The sequence below is a fragment of the Osmia bicornis genome, chromosome 4 (assembly GCF_907164935.1).
Source record: "Osmia bicornis bicornis chromosome 4, iOsmBic2.1, whole genome shotgun sequence".
Taxonomy (NCBI): Eukaryota; Metazoa; Arthropoda; class Insecta; order Hymenoptera; family Megachilidae; genus Osmia; species Osmia bicornis.
Window position 1 is genome coordinate 8,653,507 of NC_060219.1, and position 24,311 is coordinate 8,677,817.

General features: G+C 39.8%; 1 protein-coding gene across 1 annotated transcript in view; it reads left to right on the top strand.

Annotated features, from left to right (window-relative positions):
• Positions 1-24,311, top strand: part of LOC114873280 (teneurin-a) — a 447,603-nt gene that overhangs the window by 104,579 nt on the left and 318,713 nt on the right. The window contains 1 exon segment of the mRNA XM_029181455.2: positions 16,417-16,452. The gene's annotated coding sequence lies outside the window, so the exon portion shown is untranslated.

A 24,311-nucleotide genomic window follows, 5' to 3' on the forward strand; every position in this document is an offset into this window, starting at 1 on the left:
ATGGTTCGGTTCGGTATGAATAATGTACGACTTATTTATCTATGTAACCATGAATTAATTAACGAAATATGCAAACTTTGTTGTGTCTGGAGCAAATCGTTATAATGTTTAAGTTATAACGACTACTTGCACATGAAAATCCTGATGATTATATCTGAATTTCATGGTTGCTTTGTACACAGAAGGTGTATACCATGTTAAAGTCTCCTTAACCACTGATTCAACCAAGATAAATATTCAAGATATTTTTAACTAGCTGCACTCTGGACCAAAGCATTTATCACTTGTCCGGGTCAAGAAACGTCCGAGGGGTTAAATTTTTCTAGGAAACGATCCATCTTAACCGCCACCGCTGTGTGACGAGTAAAAGATTTGAAAAAATGCATTTCTTGGCTACCGGACCCTCGAATGATTAATAGGATTCGTGTATCGTCGCATCTTTCCACGACAGTGACATTATTTTCATTCAAAGCGAGAGATTCTTCGTCATAAATTAAATTGAATAAGCATTTACATGTGTTTCTTGTGATGGAACTAATTAATTCGCGCGATTTGAATGCGGTTTCAGCGCCAATTTAACAATCATATATAATTTCATAATTTTAACATACAAATTTCATAAAGAACCTGGATTTGTAATTATATCGAATACAAATATGCAAGGTTTGTGTTGCTTTGTATTATTTTAATGAATTTCAAAGAGCTTAAATTCAATGCTCGATATCAATCATTTCCAAAAGGTCCACTTCATTCCGTTAATTCGGTTTAATCTAAATCCTGTTTATTTCGATTTCTATGTGTAATTATTTTATTCTGTATAACAATGGTTTACACGTGTAGTGGGTGGAACATAGGGTGTAGCGTGTTTGTTATACGGTGAAGGGTGTAGGTTGTAGGGTGTAACGTGTAACGTATAGCATACAGCTTGTGCAGCAGCCCACAAATATACCTTTGCATTTAATCAAAATTGCACTTTTATGAAAAATAATATCGTGTTAATAATTTTTATTAGAAGATACTACACTATACAGGGTGTTAAAAATATTCTAAAGATCTCTACACCGCTGGATAGATCACGAAAAATCGAAGTTGAATTTTTCAATTTTCAACAACGAAATGTGACTAAACTATTGATCCCATCGAAAAATGCTACAGAACTTTTCACTTCGATTTTTCGTGATCTATCCAGCGATGTAGAGGTCTTCAGGGTATTTTTTAACACCCTGTATATGATCGTTTTCACTTTGACCTAGGTTGGATAAACAAAACACTCGTGTTACAGAATACTTTCTGTTCTTTTCATTTGGCACAGACGGAAAAAAGTCGGTTTATCAGATTGTTTGACCGGGTTACGAAGTTGAATCTGTCTGGGCCATCGACAGATCCTTCTACGCCGGTCTAATATTCTGAAATGACTGTAGCCTGCACTCAGAAATTTCCCAACAAAGCTCCACTCTCGTACCGTGAATATTACAACGCGGGGAAATATTGCAAATGCAACGAAACGACTTACGAGATTCCTACCATGAATAATCTATAAAACACGACATCGTTTCATCCCCGGATCTGTCTGACATCATCTTCCTCTCCTTCCCGGCTAATCTGTCAACGTTGCGCAACGAGGACGTTCAAAAAGTGGATTGCCATTGCTTTTTCAGTGTCTGACTCGTCTTACATTTTATTTAACGATCGCATACTAAAAACATACAGGATGTTTATATACAATTCAACTTAAAAATGAAGTAAATGTAGATCAATTTAAAATCTCTAAAAGACAAAAGTTCTTAGAGGAAATTTTTTACCATTATTCGTATCATCAAAGATGGTGTAATATCTGGACATTTGTTCGTACGATGAAGGGTTGCAGAGGTATTTGAGATGATGTTACAAGTGTTTCAGTTGAATTTACACGAAACACCCAGTACATTTCCCTGGATGAACAGCGAAGGATGTCTCAGTACGGTCCGTGTGTCGCGCAAGGCAAGTTGAGGCAATTATCTGTAAATGATGAATGTCTCGGAGGCAGGCTAGGAGAACCGCGAATGCTACATATATACCGGGAGTTAGCGGGATCAAATGACAATTACCACCGCAGAACGGCCGTTGGACAATGACGTATGTACCGTTTCGTGCCGGTCGGAGGACAAGAGCCTCGTGCTCTATCCCGGAACAAAGGATAATGCATGCTCTCCACCCTGGTAACAGGACGCTTGGGCGTCAACGCCTGCGTTGACGTCGAAAGTCGTTCGTGCTTCCAAATTCCGCTCCATTTAGAGATATTTTTAGTATCGAATCGTGACATCCGGCTGAAAAGATTGAAGCACTTCTCGGGACATCTGATATTACAGATTTTTAAGAATATTCAGAACTAATTTCACCAGCTGGAAATCAAGATTTTCTCAAGTCTTGAATAAAATAAGTATGAGTAGCTAAAATTATTAATTACCATAGTGGAAATAGCTGGGTTTAATCAAACATGCGATGGTACGGATTTTCAAGAACATTAAAAAGTAACTTGTTAGGTACCATTTTTCTGGTTAAAGTATTTCATGGAAGATTGAATCAAGTTGTGCTTCAGTGAAGTTGAAGAAGCTAAGAGACGTGAAGTTATGACGGGTATTTATAAAGCTCTGGAGATTTCTGGATAATTTTTTTATTTTGTTATTGATCATCCTACTTACGGTCTAATTTTCTTATGCAATCTTTCTTCGGTGATGTACTTCATTTGCTGAAGCACCGCTGTACCCTTTCTTACATCGTAATATTTCAAATAATGAAAATTGAAAAGTACATATTATGTATAAAATGAATTAGTTTTGGCGACATTTTTACAGATCGTTATCCAGAAATGAACTAGACGTTTTATTTTAGAACCAAATCAAAATTAGCTTTTAACGCTACTACTTTCGGGTAACTGGAAATTTTATTTTCAGTTTATAAATTATACCTGGTTTCATAAACGATCATAAATTAATATTACCTTAATATTAATTAATTACTGGTAAAGTTACTGAAATTTGCTCAAATTAGTAGCAATTTGATTTATTCATCTTCCATCTAATTTTGTAATGCAATTATAATATGGTAAAATTAATGAAATATTTTTCGGAAATTAATTGAACCACGTGTAAAATTCAAAAGGAACTTTTCGTAAAACGAAGGTGTAATAACTGGTATTTCGATACGGTATAAAATCTGTTTTCAAATAATTTATTGCTGTATTCGACGGTGAGCGATGCGAAATCCAGGAACGAGGGACAAAGTTTCATTGGGATCGAATTTAATTCACGAAGTAGAGTGGCAGATATTAAGTAACGAAATTAATCAGACTTAGGCGCGGCGACGTAATTGGACTGCTCCATCTCGAATCAATGTGAATATCGAATCATCGCCAGATGTTCATTTAAATAAAAAAAAAAAATGATTACTCAATGAGTAGTATCATAAATAAAAATGATCTTCTCTTTGTTTTGGCTTTACGATTACTCGAGTATATTAATTTCTGAATGATCGATGATTGCAATCACATTAAATTAATTCGAACCGATGTTCCTCTGACTTCTTCTGACAACGATACGCTGATACAAAATTCAAGCCTCCCCTTTCGAAACGTAACAAACACGCACAGAAAAACAAACAGCGCGAGCACGTGGCTACAACGATCGAAAGCATCGAGCGTTCAAACAATTTCAATTACTGAACTCCGCTCGGTTTCAACTTTTTCGTAAACATTGCTCGCTAATTACCAGGAACATAGTATCCCTCCCCTGTATCGAAACCGAACGTTCTCTTCGATCTCGTGCTTCCGTACATTCACTGTTCGTTGGCGAATTTTTCACCGCAGTACTGGACATAATTGAAAGGGTAGAAAATCGAGTGGCCGCCGTATTTTATTCGGTGACTTAAGGCCATGGATTCGCCTGATTGGGTAAAAAGTACGGACAAACTGGCAACGAAATTCCCGTAACGTAGCACGGTGAATTAAAAGACGCTACGTATCCCAGGGGTGGTGCTCGTTAAAGGTTATTTATCCGGGAGCTTTTTTGCGCTAAAACGATATGGTCTTTTTCGATATCAGCGCTCGTACATCAACCGCTATTCAATCAACGTATCTTGTTCTAAACCGGCTACAAACCGCCCTTAAGCATCAGTCGCGACGGCTGAACTTGATAGATGGATTCGATTCGCAAGACCGCAAGGATACACCGTGAAGGATCTGGAAATTCGATGCCCGCCACGACGACAAACGCATAAAGCGGTCATAATCTTCGGATACATCAATCAAATTCATCGATCGGTCGCGCCTTACGTGCCGGCGATACAAATGTGCCACCATGTATGAGTTTCGAATGAAAATCGAACGCTACTGTATTCTACTAAAGCGTTCAACAGATATTTCCACGAATTCGAAACACCTTTTTCTCCAATTATATAAGTACAACTCTTCAATTAGTTTGTTTACTTAAAAATCGAGATTTTAATATTATAACTTAACATCGAATGTTTTTATCTCATAATCTATTTAATCGTAACCTCAGAAGCGTACGATAACCGTCCGTCACATAAATTACGTTTCCGTGATTCCACGTAAACGAGCAACATCATTCCGGAAACGAAACAAAACGATGGCCGATCGGGAGTCATCGCGAGTGAACTACATAACGGTCGTGGAATTTTTACGGATACTTTGAAAGCGGAGTTTTTCACTTTTATTGCAAACGGCTGCATAGAAATGCACTCTACGACAGGAATATTGCGTCTGCGTTTCGAGCACCCCTGACCATGGATAACGCGATAAACTTTACGAGCCGAAGCTTGCCGCCCGTAATGGATTTGCAATATGTTGCAAACGGAGCGGGCAACGAGAAGAGTGCGACAGCCCGCCATCGACGGAATTAATGCCTGATAAAACCGCGTCCGCTAGAATTTAGGGGCTATAAGCGAAATTTAGAAGCGTTGTTTTCCTACCCGTCCAAACTTTGTTCGAATCCATGGATGACCGTAAAGTATGTACCACTTCGTAGATTTGCGATAGTGAATACGTGATACGAAAAGGAATATACCTTTCTGGATGCACCTATTATAGAACGTTTATTTTCGATGGAAATTTATGCGGTAACTTAGAGATTGGATATTGAGATTTTCCTCTGACCAACGACTGAAAGGAATATCGAGCTGAATAATCCTGTACGGTGCTCAGATATATCGGGTCATTTCATGCATAACGTTGTTCTCAGTATATCGAGTAAAACTGTTACATCCTGGTGATTGAAGTGCAGCTATAGGATCAAATCTGACCATGTTACTTAAAAGTTTATATCACTCTTTTCTTTTGATTTTCAACGCGTTTCCTTTGTATGCTCTTTCGATCGATCCGTCTATCTGCGTGTCCATCCATCTGGATTACAAATCTTGGGATTTCCCTGATACTCTTTGACGATCTTCGATCTCTGTGTAAACGTGGAAGCTCTACTCGTGGATCTAAAAGTAGGTCAGCTGCAGAGTGATGGAAAAGTGTCCCCCGTGTTGGGAAAAAAGAGACCCTTGGAAAAATAAAAAAAAAAAAGAGACTCGAGACTGAAATCGGCGATGCTCGACGGAAGGACAGCCTTATTTTACAAACGTTCTACTTCTGCTAGCGTTGCTGCTAATGGATTGGATCGATCCCGTTTATCAGAGGTCGAGGATCGAAGAAAAGAGGTTGCCAATTTAGAAAACTCCCTAAGAAAACATTGAAGATTATTATTCCAAATATTGTGGAATTTTTCTTCTCTCAAGTATAAGTAAATTGACCTAACGTCAATTTTATCTTATTCACTTAAGGCAGTCGTTTTGTGATTAATGAAAATGATTTAATTTTATTTAATTTCTTTGAAAGAGTGAAATTTCAAAGTATTTTTTGGTATGTTTGCTATTTTTCAAATTTATTCATTTCTCTACATGCTGTAATAGAAATCATTTGTTTGGTTTCTTTGTGTCAGAAAAAGTGTAAGGCCAATTTATTGTCAACTCCACGACAACGTTTTTATAAAGGCGGTCGCTTCAAAATTGTGTATACCAGCCACAAAACTACCAAAATTATTAAAAACATTTTTTATATCTTCTGCAATACTGACAATTTATGCATTATCAAACAGAAAAATGTTATGTTATATTAGTTGCTTTACAAGAATTTTCAAAAGTATCTTTATTTACCGTGTACGATCCCCTTAAATGGAAGGATTAAACTTTCTCAAGAATCTTACACAGTAATTTTACGCAGAAAATATTGTACGGTGATTTGTAGAAGGGATATCGATGGATAGTGACAGGAATAGAGAGGATAGAGGAGTAAGGGAGATCGAATCGACTGTTCGATCTGACATCGCGATCCGTCATTTACGAGCAATTAGATGCATCGTGGTATATGGCCGAGTAGAGCATCGTCTATAGGGGAGAGCTTCTACTTATCTATCGACTGTTCGATCCCCAGCATGCCGGTATTATCAATCTAGTAAGCATATCGTGGCCAGGCAGTCCTAGCCTGCACCACCTATCAGACTAATCTACTCACATAGCTATGCATGTCCGTACGGTGCAAACATCGCCATTGTGTCTATCTGTTGAACTGCAGTGCGGCTATACTCTGGATAATAGCATCGAAAATGATTCTATTCTAGGAAATGATGGCACGACCGCGTGCGAGTACACACCCATCTATACTAAACTTTATGGCTCGTTCTGGGACAATGTACACACTTTTACCTTAGTTACCACGATCCCTATCATTTCGCTTAATCCACATAAATCCTGTCTTTTTCGAATCCAATACGTTGGATTAATACGAAGAGTGTTCAATCATTTCTTTTAATCTTTCACCAATGTATCGAAACGTTGATTTTCTAATAAAATATTAAATTTAATATCAAAGATTATCGCGAACGTTACGAGTTTCCCGAATAATCCGATATTAGTTCAGTATCGTTCAGTATCCGTTTTGATGCGAAAGGTTACTGAACTCTGATGGTACATTCTAATTATCAACAATAGACCCGGTCCAGTTCGAAGGGGAAATAGAAACTGTATTAGTGACAATGGTATAGATACGCAGGAGGACGGCACATAACGGTCGAAGTTCGTTTGTTTCGACAAATGGAATTGGTAACAGGATTATGACCATTACCTCTTTGCATCGCGACTACCGTTCCATCCTGCTGTTTGCGCGCGTTCGCCACTCGCTTGATTCCCGCTAATGTCGTCGTTATTGCCTCCCGTACGTTCTTTACGCGACCAACGCGTCGAACAAACGATGAGAATTCAATTTCACGAGATTCTGTTAACTTGTACAGGATGATTCATTCGAATTTGTGATTTTATGCTTGTTATATCATCATCGTAATCTTCCATTATAGATTTTTCATTGATATTCATTTCGAATGCAATCGGTACTGTTAAAATTTTTCAGATTTGTTGTCGGACAAAGAATTTGTTAGTTCTTTAAAAAAATCATCAATTTAAAATATAAGATGCAGTGGACTGTTTTAAATTCGTTATTAGAGATAAGATATAATTACTTACATATTGTTTAGTATAGGAGGTGAATTTACGTTCATAAATCATCTCGAGGATACGCGTTAAATAGTCCACACGGAATATAGTGAGATGTACCTACGGCGTTTCGACACGGTGTGCTCGGAAAACAGACTGATTTACAGCTCCGTACAATCCTTTCACTGCATTTTTATGCTTTCGCATCATCGATGTTCGTTTCGGTGTATGTAAATTTCTCGATTTGTCCTCGGAAAATCGCGTATTATTTGAAATATATGAAATCGGTTTTTTGTCACCGAGCTGCCAGTCGAAACTGACATTAAATTCTATTTTTCCGTTTATACATTATTCCATTTTAAAAATGCGCTGTTTAATTAACGAACTTTCAATATTCCGACGATGAAAATCTGTTTCCCATGGAAAATACAGAGGATTTTTAAAATACCTTTTACGGCTCGTCGGTTTGTTAAAAATGAGTTTAAAAAATAAAATTATTCGAATAGGAAAGGAGAGACGTACTTTGTTTTATCAGCACGAAGGTATCGAGATCGAAACTTTACAAGTTTCGTTGAATTCGATGAGACTGTTTTGCTTTGCGCAAGGGAAAAGTTGAGAGGAAAGCAGCAAAGTCCGTGAATTAAGGGCTCGTTAAATAGCACGGCTTTTCGCTCGTTACTCAGCTACGTCCTTTAATCTCCTTTCCGAATGTGGACAATTGGACGACTTAGTCGGTGTTCGTAAACTTCACCGTCACGAGCGGTATCTGTTTCTGTATTTTCCTTCTCTCTGGAAAATCTATCTACCCTACTTTCAACAAAAACGATCTGTACCGTTTCATTTCACCGTCAGTTACACTCTTTTGCATCTACATAAGAAAATAAATTTCCTGTGTAAATTTCGCTCCAAAATATTCAGAACATTATGTAAACATTGCGTTCAATTGTTCGTGAAAAAAAAAAAAGAAAAAAAAACAGATATGTAGTATTTTCAGTAAAAGATGCCTCATTAACGAATACAAAAGCAAAGTGAAACGAAGAGAAACGAAGGTTGCACTCACGGGTGGACAGAAAGTTTCACGGTGTCTGTCGTCCCTGTGTCCTCGTGTCCCAAATTTGCTACGAGACCCGGGATAATTGTCGGTGAGTAACGTCAGACTCGCCTAAGTAAGATTTAACTCGGTGCAACGCGGTATGATTCGGTTATAACTCGATATTAACTGTAACGAAGCACGTCTTGCCTACTCCAGCGAGCTTAAGCACCATCGGGTTAACGAAGAACCTATGTGCGTCTATACCGAACTATGCTCGACCCGCTCGCTGGCCTGTCTGCGAGTGTATACACACGCGAACAAACGCTCTTACCTGTACACACGGCTACACGGATACGTGTCAGAGGAAAGACGATATAGACGGCAAACATGGGTATGGAGAAACAGAGAGAGAGAGAGAGAGAGAAACAGTTACGGCATACGGTAACGCGCCAGTATTGACAAACATCTTCATTAGCTGCCTCTCTTGCTTGTGCGCTATCTGCCTGCAAACGCCCTATATATTTGCCGGAGTCACTCTCTACCTGCATTGCTACACCTGCATTCCTCCGATATCGTCAGACACTCTACCAATCCTGTTGTCGGGATTGCCGTTCGATGCGGTGTTGATTCGGTTCGCATCAATCAGAAGATCTTGGCTGAGATTTTCCAGGAACCCTTGATTCTGCAACACATTCGATATTAATAAGTGCGAAATTAAATACGCAGCTTTATCTCAGAATTTTCTAAAGCTTTAGCGAAACGTAGACTAATTTCAGGTTAAATGCAGCTTTCCGGTAGCAAGTTTTACCGTAATATTCAAATGTCGTTGGTGCGTGATAGGGAAACGTTTCTCTTCCTTCCAGAAACGTAATTACCGTGCTTCTAAACGGTCTTCGAGAATAAATTCTTCGCGCAGGCAGCATCTCTCCAAGCCACGATAAAGGTAGACGGTGGAAGTACTGTGGATACACTTACGTGTACACCGGCGAGATCATCAATTTTAAAGTTACGCGACGGAAGTTTATTCCGCGCAAAGGTAGCCGCCATTGTGAAGTTGTTCAAGTTGTCGGGAACCCGGCACCGACTTGTCCCTCGTTCGAGCACCCACTGCCACCTACACACAGCAACCTTCCCGTGACCGAAACCGCAGATTCGCGTACATTTTGCCCCGGCGCGGTGCGGTGCGGAGCGGCGGAATGCAACCGTGGCCTGGTTTAGAACGTACGTGCAGAGGAACTCATTCCCGGACGGAGTTCAGCTCGAAACAACGGCCTTAACCCCCTCCCTCCGTCCCCTTTTCACCCTTGTTCGGGACCATTTGTTCTTGCGTACCGATCTAGTTATTACCTTCTAATTCCCTTGGCCGTGGAAGAACGTTACAGCTCGTTTGAAGTCAAGAGACGAGTGGTATTAACCAGAAAGTGTATGACTTTCCTAGAAATAATAAAGTATTATGTGTACAAATCAATTATATAATTTTTCTATTTTTTAATTGAAGGTTTACTTTCAAAAAGTCATGGTAACTTTAGTTTTTGAAGTAATTTTTATTGTTATTATATTCTGGCGTCACTTTTCAAATACACAGAAATTTAAAATAGTAATTAAGAAGGGGTAAGGTTAAAGGTGCCGAATTAATTTGTACACATAATACTTTATTGTCTCTATTAAATTGTTATCTTGTGCAGTAAAACATAATTTCATTAATCTCATGAAGTTACAAACGATTCGCTTTATTAATACCGTTTTGTTAAGGTACGTCTGGAAACAGCTGCGAGTACAATTGAACTCGCGTGGTATTTCATCGATGAACCGCTTTAATACGAGTAAAAACAACCGATCATCCTGGACGAATACGCTCGATTACGGATTGCGCGAAACAATAACCGAAACACTTTCGTTAATGCAGACGAGCGATTAGCGTAAATCCGTTGAGTGCATGCACCGATTCAGCTATTTACTCGCGTCTTTTGTTCGATCGTGACGTTTGTATCGGTCGTTTCACGAGGTAGCGGGTGGATCGTTTGTCGCGAAAACGCGTACCGAGCGGCCATTATTACGCTCAACAGGAATTGAACGGATCGCTCGGCGAACGTTTCGTGACGAACGATACGAGCGATCCCGCTTCGCTAAAAAAATTCCGGCCGATTAACGCGACGCGAACGATGCGCGGATGCGGCAAAACCAACCAGACAAAAACGAGCAACGACGATTTAGGCCGCGCGTACGGATACCAGCGGAAAAATTATTCATCGATACGTCCAGCGTTGAAATTGAATCAGTAATGAGAGTGCCCGGAAGGCGTCGAATGCATCAACGAAGCGTCATTTTATTTTACCGCCAGTTAAAACCAAATGATGGTATTCTTGAAAAGACAAAGCTACAGTGATTTTTCGAATCGCTGTTTTATGAAACAACGAACAATTCAGGAGCTGTTGTATTCCGCTGGTATTGTCGTTTATTATATTCAATAAGGTTCATAACTTTGAGCAGAAGAGACAGTATGTTCGCATGACGTGTGTAATTACTCGTGCTAAGACGGTTCCAAATATTCTATGAGGGTGTGAGAAAAAAGTGGTGCGTATTATAGAGTCAGAAAATAGAGAAGTTGGGGTTATCTAGAATTTAGTGGTCAATAAAGGATGAGTAAGAAGGTCGAGATTCGAAGATGATTGGTAAGGGTGAATCATTAGTTATTGAAGGACTGTGGGATTGTTTATTACTGAAGATTGATTTATGATTTTGCTGGATACCGTCATAGGATAGAAAATATTTTAACGTTCAGGTTAGGTTAAAATAAGTTAACTCCAAATTCTGCTTCTAGCTGTTCTATCTCCTGTACACAATTACGCGTATGACCCTTGAATTCCTTACTCGCCAAACTTGAATTATACGCTTGACCCTCTGAACCCTAGTAATATCCAAGAATTCCTATTCATCCTTTCCTCATTCCCACTATCTCCGAAATCAAACCTTTGATCCTTTAAAATTAATAGAAGAACGCTTTTTCGTTAGAATAAGAGATTTTCTCATAGAGCTAGCTCTAGAAGCTATAATTTAAGTATCTTCTGTAAAATTTCTGTGTATGAAGTTTAGTAAGAATAAAATATTCACATTTATAAAACATCGGAATTTAATAATGTTTGCCGGAGGTTGATCAAGCCAAATTATCTACATAAACACTCTAAATTACAACGGCATACGAGGAAGTTTTTTAATTTATTCTATTCTAGTTCTTTCCGTATAAACGAGTTCATACGAAAGTGACACAGCTGAAGATTCTCCAATGCAGTGAAATTTATTCTAAGATAACAGAGACGGAAGAGTAAGTGGCGGTAAAGAAAATTGGAAGATTTAATCGCGCATTGGCTCGTATCTTGAACGGTGTTCGTATCTTCCTCGTGTTTCATGCATTCTGCATCGTTTCAACCCGATCTCGTTGACGTATTATCTCGAACGATGCATTCCAGTTTGAACAGGATGACAGTGTGCGTACATGCAAGCAGATATCTGCGAGATGCGACAACGAATTGCATCGTGGCGTCGGTAATTCAAGTTGAACTGCTTTGGATCGAGATCATTAAACAACCGAGGAGGGCTGATAATGATTTTGACCTAATTAATCGTCGGTTTGGCGTGATTTACCACGGCGTCGTTGCGTTTTACGTAAAAAAGCTTCGCGCACATGTGCGACCCGAAACGGATCGTTCATTTTGTTGCAGTTCGAACACATTTCGACGAGATTGAACGACCTTTCCGAGCATATAATTTCCGACGGGTTTAATGAATTTCATCGAATCGATACTGTCACGGTTTGTTTAATACCTTGGACAAATGTAGCAAGAAATCAAGATAAATGGTTCGTCGGTATTTTTCATTAGGCAAACACTGTACGGTTTAAATGCAAGCTAAAACGGAAATAAAAGAAACTCCATGCAATGAATAACTCTTATTTCCTCTTGCTTTGGTAGCAAAATGTTGTTTCTTTTTTTCTCGTCCTCCCATTTTCCGACAGAAATAATGTTGCGAGATTAAAGCTAGTAATTATGAAGCGCCTCTGCAGTATAGCGGACTTTATTGCTGCTCGGTCCGGAACCATAGGCTTGGGGGAAAAAGGGTTTTAAAGTTTGCCGTCCTAAAGGAATAAGTTTGACCCAGAAATTCCGTACCCTTGAGTCTTAAACAATTTCAAGTGGCTGACGCAATGTATGTGCTTGAGAAGAGAAACAATTGAATGTGAAACGTGCTGAAGAAAATTCTCCTCGCCTTTTGATTCTTACACATTCTGAATTTCTATTTCAACAGCAACATCAAATACTTTATTACTTTGCACTTTATCTTTTGTTTCGCTTTCTTACTGCACGTTTATAGTTCCTTTATTAAGATGAATTCAATTTTCCTTTTAGTATTCTATATCTGAGCTACCCTTGCAACAATGAGCATTTCTACTAGTATTATACTTCTTTGACTCAATTGTTCGACTGTACCAAGTTTGAAGACCTGGACACTGGCGACCCTATAGCACTCGATGTATTAATAAACGCGTTGGATATTTTATTAGCGCAACAAAGTTCCGCCGTTTGTGTACATTTCCTTTGTCCTTTGTTGGAATTCGTGGAAACTTTAAACAATTGAAGGCAGCGTTTAGTAGGTTGTGTGACCCACTGCACGGAGCGTATCGCGTTCCGGTAATCCTATTGACGAGTTACTAGAAAAGGCTGGAACTCATTTCGCGTTCTGTTTCTAGCGCAGCCAGCAACGAAGCATTGACATCTTGTTAGCGAACAGCCCCGCGGGCCTTGCAACTGCGACAAAACCTCGTCGATTATTCACACGCTGCAACGTCCAATTTGCATCGAAACGGATACGGGGTTTCAAGGGATGAAAAACAATTCGAAAAATTTGTCTTTGTCTCTCGTTCGTATTACATTTCCTTTTCAGAGCTCCGCCTGGTCAACAAGGAACAAGGTTATTATATAATTATTCCAAGTTGCCAAGTAGCAAACACGAAACGTGGAAAACAAAGTTTAAGGTACATTTATTGTGCTGAGATTTGCAATTCCCTTGATGCATTAACATTTCGAAAAAGAATCGCTCGTTAATCTTATTGCCTGGCGAGACTTAACGATACCCGTGGCAGCCACTTCGTTATGAAAGGCAGCATCGCGAATTTCTTGAACGTCTTTTGAGAGCTGAAAGCGAGCGCGCGTCATATTTACGACAGAAAAAATTACTCTTTGCGGGAAATAGGATACGTAAATAGCTTTATGCTCGGTGCAGCGGAGAAGTCTAAAGTGCCGTGGAAAAGTCTTGCTTTGCGTAACCGGTTCAACGAGATACCGTCAAGTATCTCCCATCGGTGAATCGCTATTTATTTTAAAGCGCATTTCACGATGATTACGTATTTTGCGTCGACCGAGTTGCGATTTAAACATCGAACGATTTTCTTTCTCCTTTTTTCAACATTTCCTTTTAATTCAATCATATATCTCTGACGCCACGATAGTTAATTCGTAATTAAATTCACAATTAAATTATAGTATTTCGCTTAAAAATCGCTAGAATTTAATTATGAATTTAATAATGTTTAGATACATAAATGTATAAGAAAATTTGTAATAAAATATTTAAATTACATCCTATTCTATCGTACGGCCAATAAATTTCAGTAGCGTAAAAGCTCTCATCTTACAAGAAGCTCGTTACAAAACCTCTCAAATTGCAACACGGTTCATTTGTTGCAGCACATTCTACATAAACAGCAAGCTACGAAAGCTGAGACTGACGAGATAACATTTAACAATCATGTTTGCCGTATTCCAGCGAAAATTTAGCCCGCAGAAAGGTACGCTTTTTTTCTTATACCGCGGATTTTTCAAACGAGGCGTGGAAAGCAACAACGCCATAAACCTCCGGAGACCGTGCCAGATATAATTGCGTATCCTTTCGTATATGAAATATCACGTTACCATCTTCTCGACAAAAGAAAATTACGAGTAACTGAAACAGCTGGAGAGATCCTTCCTTCTGTTAAACTCGTCTCGAACCCTTCACTCTTGTGTTATTCTTGTGATAATGGACTTCTCGAAACTTTTGTTATCTTTCGCACGGCCGAGACAACCGGCCAATGAAGATCGCAACGGGACCAGTAACAAAAAATACAACGAAAGAGAGAGAGAGAAGAAGATATGAAAAAAAAGAACACGCATGGAAAATATTCGTGCTAGAAACACGGGCGGCACTCTTTGCAATGCAGCTGTTTGCGTGTGCGTAAAATGGAACAAGAGGCTGAACGGGCGTAATGTATGGCCGCGTGGTTTTTACGCGTCTGCGAATGAATCAGTAAAGGCATTTTTCGGAACGCGAAGTGACGATAAATTATATACGCCACGACGACGACGTGTGCAGTTACCGCGCCAGATATGCCAGCGATAAATTCGATAGATAATCGTTTGGTATACTGGCGTCGGACGGACGAAGAATTATTGTGTTCTTTCGTACACCGTTGTTTTCATCGATTACAACCTCCAGACCTCCATGATTAGTGTCATTTGACGTTGAATGAAATTAGATTTCATCGCGATCAACGATAACAGCCTGTCGTTTAAACGTCGTGAAACGTTTGTCCGCGTCCGATGGATTAAACAGTAGTTCAGGTAAATGCTAAGTCATACACGTTTGCTTAACTTATTAATGGAATTAGAGGATGACTTAAGTGGAACGTGCAAAACGTTTGCAAAGTATTAATAAAATAAAAAAATAGAGGTTCGAGGAAATGATTCGAAATATAATATTAACTAGTAATTTAGGTAGAAGCAACGAACGTAGGAGGTGACGCGATTGAATTTTTAATTAAGCCACCACGGAACGTGTGAGTTGCAGAACGTTTGCAAAGTAATAATTGAATAAAAAAGTAAAGGTTCGAAGAATTTAATAACCAGTTGTTTAAGCTATGGACGTTAATGAAAAGCCAGCGAAACACTCGTCGATCTTCTGTGCCCCGTTTGTAATTTGAAGTCGACTGTGCTTTGATCGAAGACGAGGCGAAGTAGTGCAAGTCAGTAATAACGCGGTCCTCGATCATCGTAGTGGTAATACCTTGTAATGAGCCGTCCATCGCGCCAGTCACCGATGAGTCTATAAATTTAATTTCGTAAAATAAAGAAAATGAAACTAAATTAATATTTAGTGCATTTCATAAATCGTATATTGTAGCAGTAAACGTTTTAAACGGGTCAATGCAAGTCATGAAATTCTAGTATGCAAAATTGTTTAGTAAATTAATGCAACGAAATGGAATGAAAGTACCGATAGCATTTGCAGACCTTTCAACTCTCTGTTATAATCAAGGGATATTGGCTTCATAAAGCTTTCAGGCACTAGTTGTTCGATTTGAAAAGAGGAAAAAGTTCTAATTCAAAGATAGTTAACAATTTTCAAACACATGAGTATAGAAAATTTTGTCGATAGAACGGTGCGTAGTTCGCGCGTAAAAGGATCGAAAATTGATTGAAAGGAAAATGTATAAAATATTCACCTGTTAATTTTGTTGATTACCAGTTGGTACAGTAATTTTCGGAATGGAAGTATAGCAACTGAATTACGTCTCGTAGTTTGAAAGCGCAAGCTTTCGTAGGGGTGATGAGTCCGCGTCCACTAACCTAGTTTAAAGTTAAGTGATGGAGCTAGATTAGGCTCAATAAATTACACTTGGTCAGCTCTAAACTTCTCCAATCTTCTCAATCGAGGTCCAAAATTGTACTCAATTTAAAAACTCTATAGAATGCTTCAAAAAATTGTACAATTATCATTGCCATTGTCAAAGTTTATCACTTCATGTGTACATATCTTTGTTACAGGACGATCGCAGACTTGTCCAGCGTTAAAAGTAGCAGGTGAGTTGAAGGAATTTAATAAATAATCATAAAATTTAAATTTTTCATAACCTCCAGATACGTTTCCTGTACAAATTGATATTTCCCATTATTGGACTTTTCTAAGGGAAGCAATTTCTTGTTTAACTCTTTGCTGTATCAATATTGTGTCAGAAAACTCGGCACGCTATAAATATTTTTATAAATTTCATTTTATTATCGCAAATACCAGCGTTTATTTTCCACCTAGCGGAAACGAGCAGTACGATTGGTCTTCGCTTTGCTCGTTCGTCCGTTTCTGACCTTAACAAAAATCGCGATGGACGGGACAACATGTTTTTCACCGTCGATCGGAAAGCTGACGGTCATTCTAGCGGAAAATCGAATATCGCTGATATCACCGCCAATACAGCTATCAACGTTCAACGATCAAAGCACTTAGGTTACGCTAGCCGTGAAAAATCCCTGGAATTGAAACACGGAAGTCGTTTCGTTCATGAAAACACCATTAATGCTTCGTGCTAACGTTTTCCTGTAACATCTGGAATAACAGGGGAAAAAGGTTATTAAAAAGAAATCGAATGAAATTCTAATTCAACAATGAAAGGGTTGAAACGAGAGAAAGCTTTTCTTGCACCGTTCACACCATGCTCATTCGAAAGGTATTTGAATCACCTGGTTCTTGCATCGTGAAACGAGTTTTCACACATAGATATATGTTGTAATCGGGGAGAATACTCTTGGAAAACAGTACACGGGAGGAACACGGGCTTTAATACCGCGAGTATACCGGTGAAGCATCTTTGAAAGCTACACCAGCTTTCGACTGGTAGGACGCGTTTACACCGGTGCGACATTTTGTTGCGGAACCTACTCGAAAGCCTCGAAGAGGGTCGATTCTAATGGGACAACGTGCACGTACTCAAGTTTCCAACGCGTATAATCTACGCCTGTTTCGGCGCAAATAAACGCGTGTTCCTGTGCCGGCTGCTCTTGTTTTCGGGAGAATGCGGGTAGAAACGTGGAAACCATACGCTTTGGATAGTTACCGTACCTAGATACATGCAAACCATTTTAACATAAATATATCCCTTGAACTACGATGTACGAAACAGTAATCAAGAATTAATAGTCACCTGAGAATTTTGTTGTGGTCTAAAAATGTAAGTACCTTTAAAACTATTTTATCATTTGTTATTTTTAAATTCTTGTTAATTTTATGCAACTACTTGAATTTCTCCAAAAGACATTAACGCGTTATGGAGCCCTGTTTCTGGGTTCTTTACAAAATACGAAATCTCTCAGTGTGTACGGATTAATTGTACGAAATCAAGGAACAGAACTCGCTCGGTAATTTAATATTAATACACCATCACCGACAGTTCACTAATCAGTGCTTCTGAACAAGAACTTCAAACGAAGCTCATCCGGTTCGCTTCACAGTCATAATTCCTGCGACGACGTTGGCAGCAGGCGTTTCGTCTTTTGCTCATCCTTACATCTCTGAGCACAGCTTCTATCGCATTTATTCGAGCATACAGACGAAACGCGTTCGAAAGGGTCGCAAGCCTTTGGCTGTTAGGTATAAGTGTCAACGTTATCCGCGTCTTGACGTTGCTCGAGAAGTTCTGTCTCTTCTTTTCGCCGTTTGCCCTCGCCTTTCGTTCCTTCGTTTGTCGTCCTTCCTTCCTTCCTTCCTTCCCTCCTTCCTTCCTTCCTTCCTTCCTTCCTTCCTTCCTTCCTTCCTTCCTTCCTTCCTTCCTTCCTTCCTTCCTTCCTTTCTTCCTTCCTTCCACACGCAAGCCGCATCGCCCAAAGCTACGCTGCAGCTTACAGTCCTCGTTGTTTGTCTTCAGCCGTGAGCTTTTGTGTTTGCCCAAGCTGTGCTGTGTGCTCGTCCAGAGTCCGAGTCCAGCCAGCCGTGTTTCGTCGCGGCCAGTCCTCTATTTATTTAGTTTTTACTGCCGGTTTGCGGACTTGCCTGTGCACAGGCAAGATGCTTAATTACCACGAGCCCGCGCATCGCTGAACGTCTTTTAAAAACATTTCTCCTCAAGGAACAACTGCGTCAGAATTTTTGCTCACGGTTGGCTGGACGCCTTTCTCCTCGCGTCTAGCGACACGATTTTTCCCGCGGTAAATCATATTTCCGGTGTTCTGCAAGAGCGACTCGGGGAACAAAGCGCGTCGATTTTTCGGCGGCGAGGTTTTGTGCTTAGAACGTTTCAAAGAATTGGTTACGTTGATGGCATTTCCGTGCTAACTCGAAGATTTCAGTTCTTCCGCGATGGAAATTTTTATAAAATAATTAGAAACAAAAGCACAGCGTTAAGCTTACAATGGATGTTTCTTTTCATTTTTTTTTACTATTGAGTCGATGCTTTGTATCTGTTTGTTTTTTTATCCATTATACTTGAAAACCTTTTTACATTTTGTTCAAGAGAACAGTCAACTTTTTGATACGCGAAACAACAGAAAATACGCGGACGCGTTAAAAAGTCCGCAATAACAGCGGGGGTAGTTTTTGCAATTAGCGATATCAGCTGCGTAACCCGACGCGTTGTTTATGCGCGCCTTGCAACGCCACGCCGTCCTTCTATTTCTGGCATTTCGCCAAATTTCCACACCCCTTTCGCCTCTTCTTCTCTCTGTTCCGCTTTTGCCTTTTTCCCCTATGCCAGTGTATATCGACGCCCATGGCCAGCCGCGTTATCAAACGATTTATATCGGTGTTTTGCAAAATTTGTGGAGCCACGGCTTGCGAGTAGCGTAGGCCCCGACTGGCAGCCAGTGCACTAAACGTTACCGTGGAAAACGGATAACGCGACCAGGGGGGTGGGATCGGATCGTGAAAACTGGCCACTGCATCGCAGCACAGGCCGAAAGGTATCAGGACGGCGTATTATCGCGTTTTTAATCTAAACCCTTTGCCACGCTTCGAGGGATACCACCCTCTTACCCCTGTCTCCCACCAATTCACCAATAGACAATTATTCTGTAACGCGGTAAAAAGATGACTGCTTTGATATCGTGTGATGTGAACGTAACAAGATAACGCAGGGAATATATGTATTACAATTTTAAAACGCAAAGAAGAAATTACTTTAGGGTGTCAAATGTTATTTATTTCACTACCTAATACATATGTTAATTGCCTATCTATGCTGTTAAAACATATTTGTGTGCACTTTAATTGTAATTTCGCAAAGCTATAATAGATTTTGTGTCATCTACAATGTTATGTAGGAGAGAGGAGAAAAAGGTGTTTCGTCTCGGGATCGTTTATCAGACTCGTCAGTGGGGCTGAGAACAGACGATCCCTGCCCCAGACATCTACCATACCGCCATTCGGAACTTCCGTATATTCGAACTGCATGCCGGGCGACCGCCAGCGAGAACACTGATCACCGATCATCTCGCCGCCACCTAGCGGTCCCCGGCCAGAACCATGGATGTCCAGGGAGACGAAACCCTGTCCCCCTCGACTAAACACCTACAGTTACTTTAACCCCCCTGTTCTGTCCCCGATCTCCTCTACCCTAAAGCGAAGCAGAATCATCTAACGAAAATCTAAAGTATCAGCCCAGCTAGACAACGTTCCAGCGGATAAAGAAAGACTCGGTTTATTGAACGAAGCAAGTTCTTTCGCAAGACCTCGACGAGGTCTTAGTCCGAGACGATTGCATAAAGGTGCAGCTGGATTCGAGGATTCTTCGGGGAATTCTGGCTAGCTGGCACCGAGGTAACGAACAAAGAACGGAATAAGCTGAAATAATTGGCAATTAGAAAACCGAGCGGGATATTAACATTATCTAGACGAGTGAACGGTGCAACGCCAGCTCCGAACGACGAGGCTTTCTTTTGTGCCGAATCTTTTCCAGCTTTCTGACCGCGAGAAATCCTGGTCCACGACAGTTACCGTGTACGTTCTCTCCTGATAACCGGTGAAACTGTGCCGAGATAAAGGATATCGACCGGAGAAGCCTGTTCCCTTTGAACAATTATCGTTTTAACTTCAAGATTCCTACTCGGACGGTTTCAACGATGCTGCGGGGTCTCGTCGGACCCGTCAGATTTTCGCGTCGATTACAGGTTTGAGAACGCGGAACGGATATTAACCCATTCGCTGTGCGAGATTCCAAAGAAAAATCTGTGTTATAACTTTTAAACCGACAATCACAGGAATTTATCTCGGAAATTAATTAGAAGCCTACAGGAGACCAAAGGATCTATCTCGTCTATCTCGTTATCTCTTCATTAAATCATAATGTATTTATTAAACTCGTCTCGATTGAAGTTCGATAAATATTCAAGCACCACCGCAGACAAAAGGGCAAATGATGAAACGACGAAAAGTTCGTTATAGTCGCGATTGAACGCGAACAATCGTCCGGGTTCGAGCGGATTAATAAGAAATAATACGAAGATCCATCGCTTCGACGATGATTTTATCTTTGGTCGGACGTTTAATAATGCATAAGGGAGCGGGAGTGTTTGTCGATGGTCACACTTCCAGCCACTCTGGTCACCCTTCGATCGGAGAAGAGCACGTTCGTATTAATTAGGTGGTGGGTAATGGGAATTAAATCGACGCGTTTTGAGAAATCGTGGTATGGGGCTGGAGGAATTATAAGGGACCGAAGACGAGCTTCCCTTAATGATTTCATCGTCGAATTGATGCGTGCTCGCGATCTTAGGTCCCTTCGACGTGCTGGGTCAATATTTAAGGGATCGAAGATTCAACAAGGAAATTAGAATTAATATCCTTTAAGAATCCTTTCGATTCATACCGGCGATTCGGCGAGTCGGTTTAATTCAGGTAAATGGAAACGGATGTTTTTAAACCTTCGGTGTTTTGACAGTGATGTAATCTTCTAAGAGGTGATTCAGAGAAACAATTTTCAAAGTATCTATCTTTTATGAAGAAATTTTGGGAGATTATTCGTTGTTTTTTTTAGCAAACATTTCGTTCTATGATCTTTGAAATTACCTTCACAAAGGTTTCCTACAATTGTCCCGTGTACTATATCGATCCCCCGGTTTTAGCGTTTTCTAAATGCAACGAGAACCAGCAGCTCTGCGTGTAAAATTAGGGTCAACATCGGCATGCCAGGCATTAACCACATTTACTGGAATAGAATGCGGTATATGCGAGATTCTTAAAATTACTGGTGACATTCATAGACGTACAACGAGAGTTCCATCTATAATCTCACTCGCAATATTCCTTCAATTTAATATTGTCCCCATTTTTGTCTATTCTTCATTATCCTGAATAATTAATTTATAGAAGAGATGTGATCAAGTTTATGAAATCAAATAAAACAGTAAGTTTTTCTCGTTTTCTTACTCGTAGTCGTTTACTGGATTTTTCCACGTGGACGAGGTACAAGGATGCGCCACGATTTATTATCTGATCGTTTGCGAATGAATCGCAAGTTTTTTCGTAAGGCCCTGCCGGGAACAAAGCTTCCCTGATCGGAAAGACAATGGAATTAATGGGCGACGAGAAGCGGCTGGCAGAGAATTTTTCCGTCCACGATGTCCTGCCTCGACTCACCGTAAAATAACTCCCCTACGTTGGACGGATATCGATAGAACGAGAAAATAGACTCGGTTAGAGGGAGGAGAAAAAGGGATGGAGACCGTTGGTACCGTGAAACCTTCACCCAGAATTCCAACGTCGGACGTGTTCAAACGTTATCGGAGGGTGGTCATCGTCGTACGTCGTTGGAATACAGACTATTACGTCGATTCTTGGGTCAGATTTATACTGCGCTCGCTTAAAACGCTATTTCCAATGGACCTTTCAAACATATGAAACAAGGATAATCGGCGAATGCATAAATTTATAATTGAGAGATCTCATAACTGGCTGAGATCATTTTTCAAGCGTTATCAAGTTACTCAGTTTGAAATTATCTATCATTCTGTGTAATAAGCAGCTTCCTAACGGTACCAATTTAAGCAAAATATCAGTTTGATTACTTTTGTGACAGGCTACGTGTATTCAAGATTGATGCGATGCAATATTGAAAATGTTCCTGGGTATATAGAACGCCTGACGATCACGAAGGGACATTGTCGAAGTCGAAGCCTGGGAACGATTTGAGAGATAGTGGGTTTCTGAATTGCGAACAAGGACGGATTTGATGTAGGGTTCGAATGGAGTTGATCGTGGGATAGATCTCGCAAACGAGCGACCGCTTGTTTGGAAACACTGCGTTGTTTACGTGAATAGATTGAGAATAATTTCATTCGATGATAACTGAATAAATTGAACAATATTATCCCGTTACTGATACTTCGAAATTCTAACGAAATTCTAAGCTTCGATAATTTTGTTTCATTATTCTATAATTTGCTTGCTGTTATACAAAGGTTATAAGGGTATAAGGGTTATATACAAAATAAAAAGGGTTGGGAAAAGGGTTTCACACTTATAATACAGAGAGTTCATAGAGAGTTAACGGATGTTACTTAAACGATGGATTTTAGATGACTCTGTAATTAATAATGGAATGGATTCAGATTCAGGGATTGGACTGCCTAAGCAATTGGTCCTTCCTGTGCAATCCATTTAACAGAGAACCTTACCTCTTACTTAGTCTCTAGCTTCTCGACCGAATCAAAGTGAACTGAATACAGTTTCACCTGCATTTACATGATAAACGGTAATTCAGTTGTACTTAAACGATTTGCAACTTTACGTTCGTTAATAAAATCGTTAATGAAGAAACGGTGATGTATTGAATCGATGAGATTATTGGGAGTGCTTAAAATATCGATAGTATGTGAAAATGGTTAGTGAGCATCGATAATATAGAGAGCTTCCGTTTTTTTTTCATTTTCCCTCAATCAGAGGATTTTATGCGTTAAAATGAATCGCTAAGCGGAGGTCGAACACACGCAGTAAAATTTTATTTCTCGCTTCGTCGAAGATAAATTATTAAACGAGCATGCGAATCCGTTATACCGAACAAAATTACCTCATTTATGAAAAAATCGCATCGTTAGCTGCAGTGATTCTCATTTTCACCGCATAAGTGCATATAATTCAATTACCCGCTGTATTAATGAAAATTACTGAAAAATCATTTTTCCTCTCTGGCCGTTCGATTCAATTTCGAAATTTTTTACGGATTACGATGTGGCATACGAAATTCTTGATTATTTGGGAGGAAGTGAAATTCCTTGGAAAAGCAATCGAATCTTTCTTTCCGTTGAAGAAAACTTCGCTTCCGGATCGAGACTCGACGAAAAGTTTATTGATGAAGGTAATGGAACTTTTAAAGTAGGTCGCTTCGAGTATATAAATAAATGTCACATAATATACTTGAAATGTTTCCATGGCATGGACGAAACTTAAGTCCAATGTTCTGCTATATTTTTAAAAAAGATAGAAGAGCGCTATTTCATTTCTTTTAATTCATCAAATCCATTTTTAAAGTAGTCTTATATTCTCGTCGCACGAATATTTTTCCCAATTAATTTGGAATAATCGATACTCCTCCAATTACAATCACAAACTAGTGTCGCCAAGCGTCGCGAACGTGCCTTACCCTTAACTTTCGTTTCACTAAAAATCATCCGTTCAAAGAACATTGAGCAGACATCCGTCGAAGCTCGTTCCGACAGGTCGATGCAGCATTCGGGTCAGCGAAGATTGCTTTCAAACAACGTTGGAAAAACGACCGGATCCACTGATAAGTACACGCTTCGGATGGTTCGGATGCATGGACGTTTAAATTCATTTTTATGATCGAGCGTGTTAAACAAAGATTCTTTAAAAATTCTAAATTGCATCGAAATTACTTATGCAGGATATCGAGTGGACCACTAACGATCGACAAAGTGATGTTTGCTAGGACGAAAGGGTT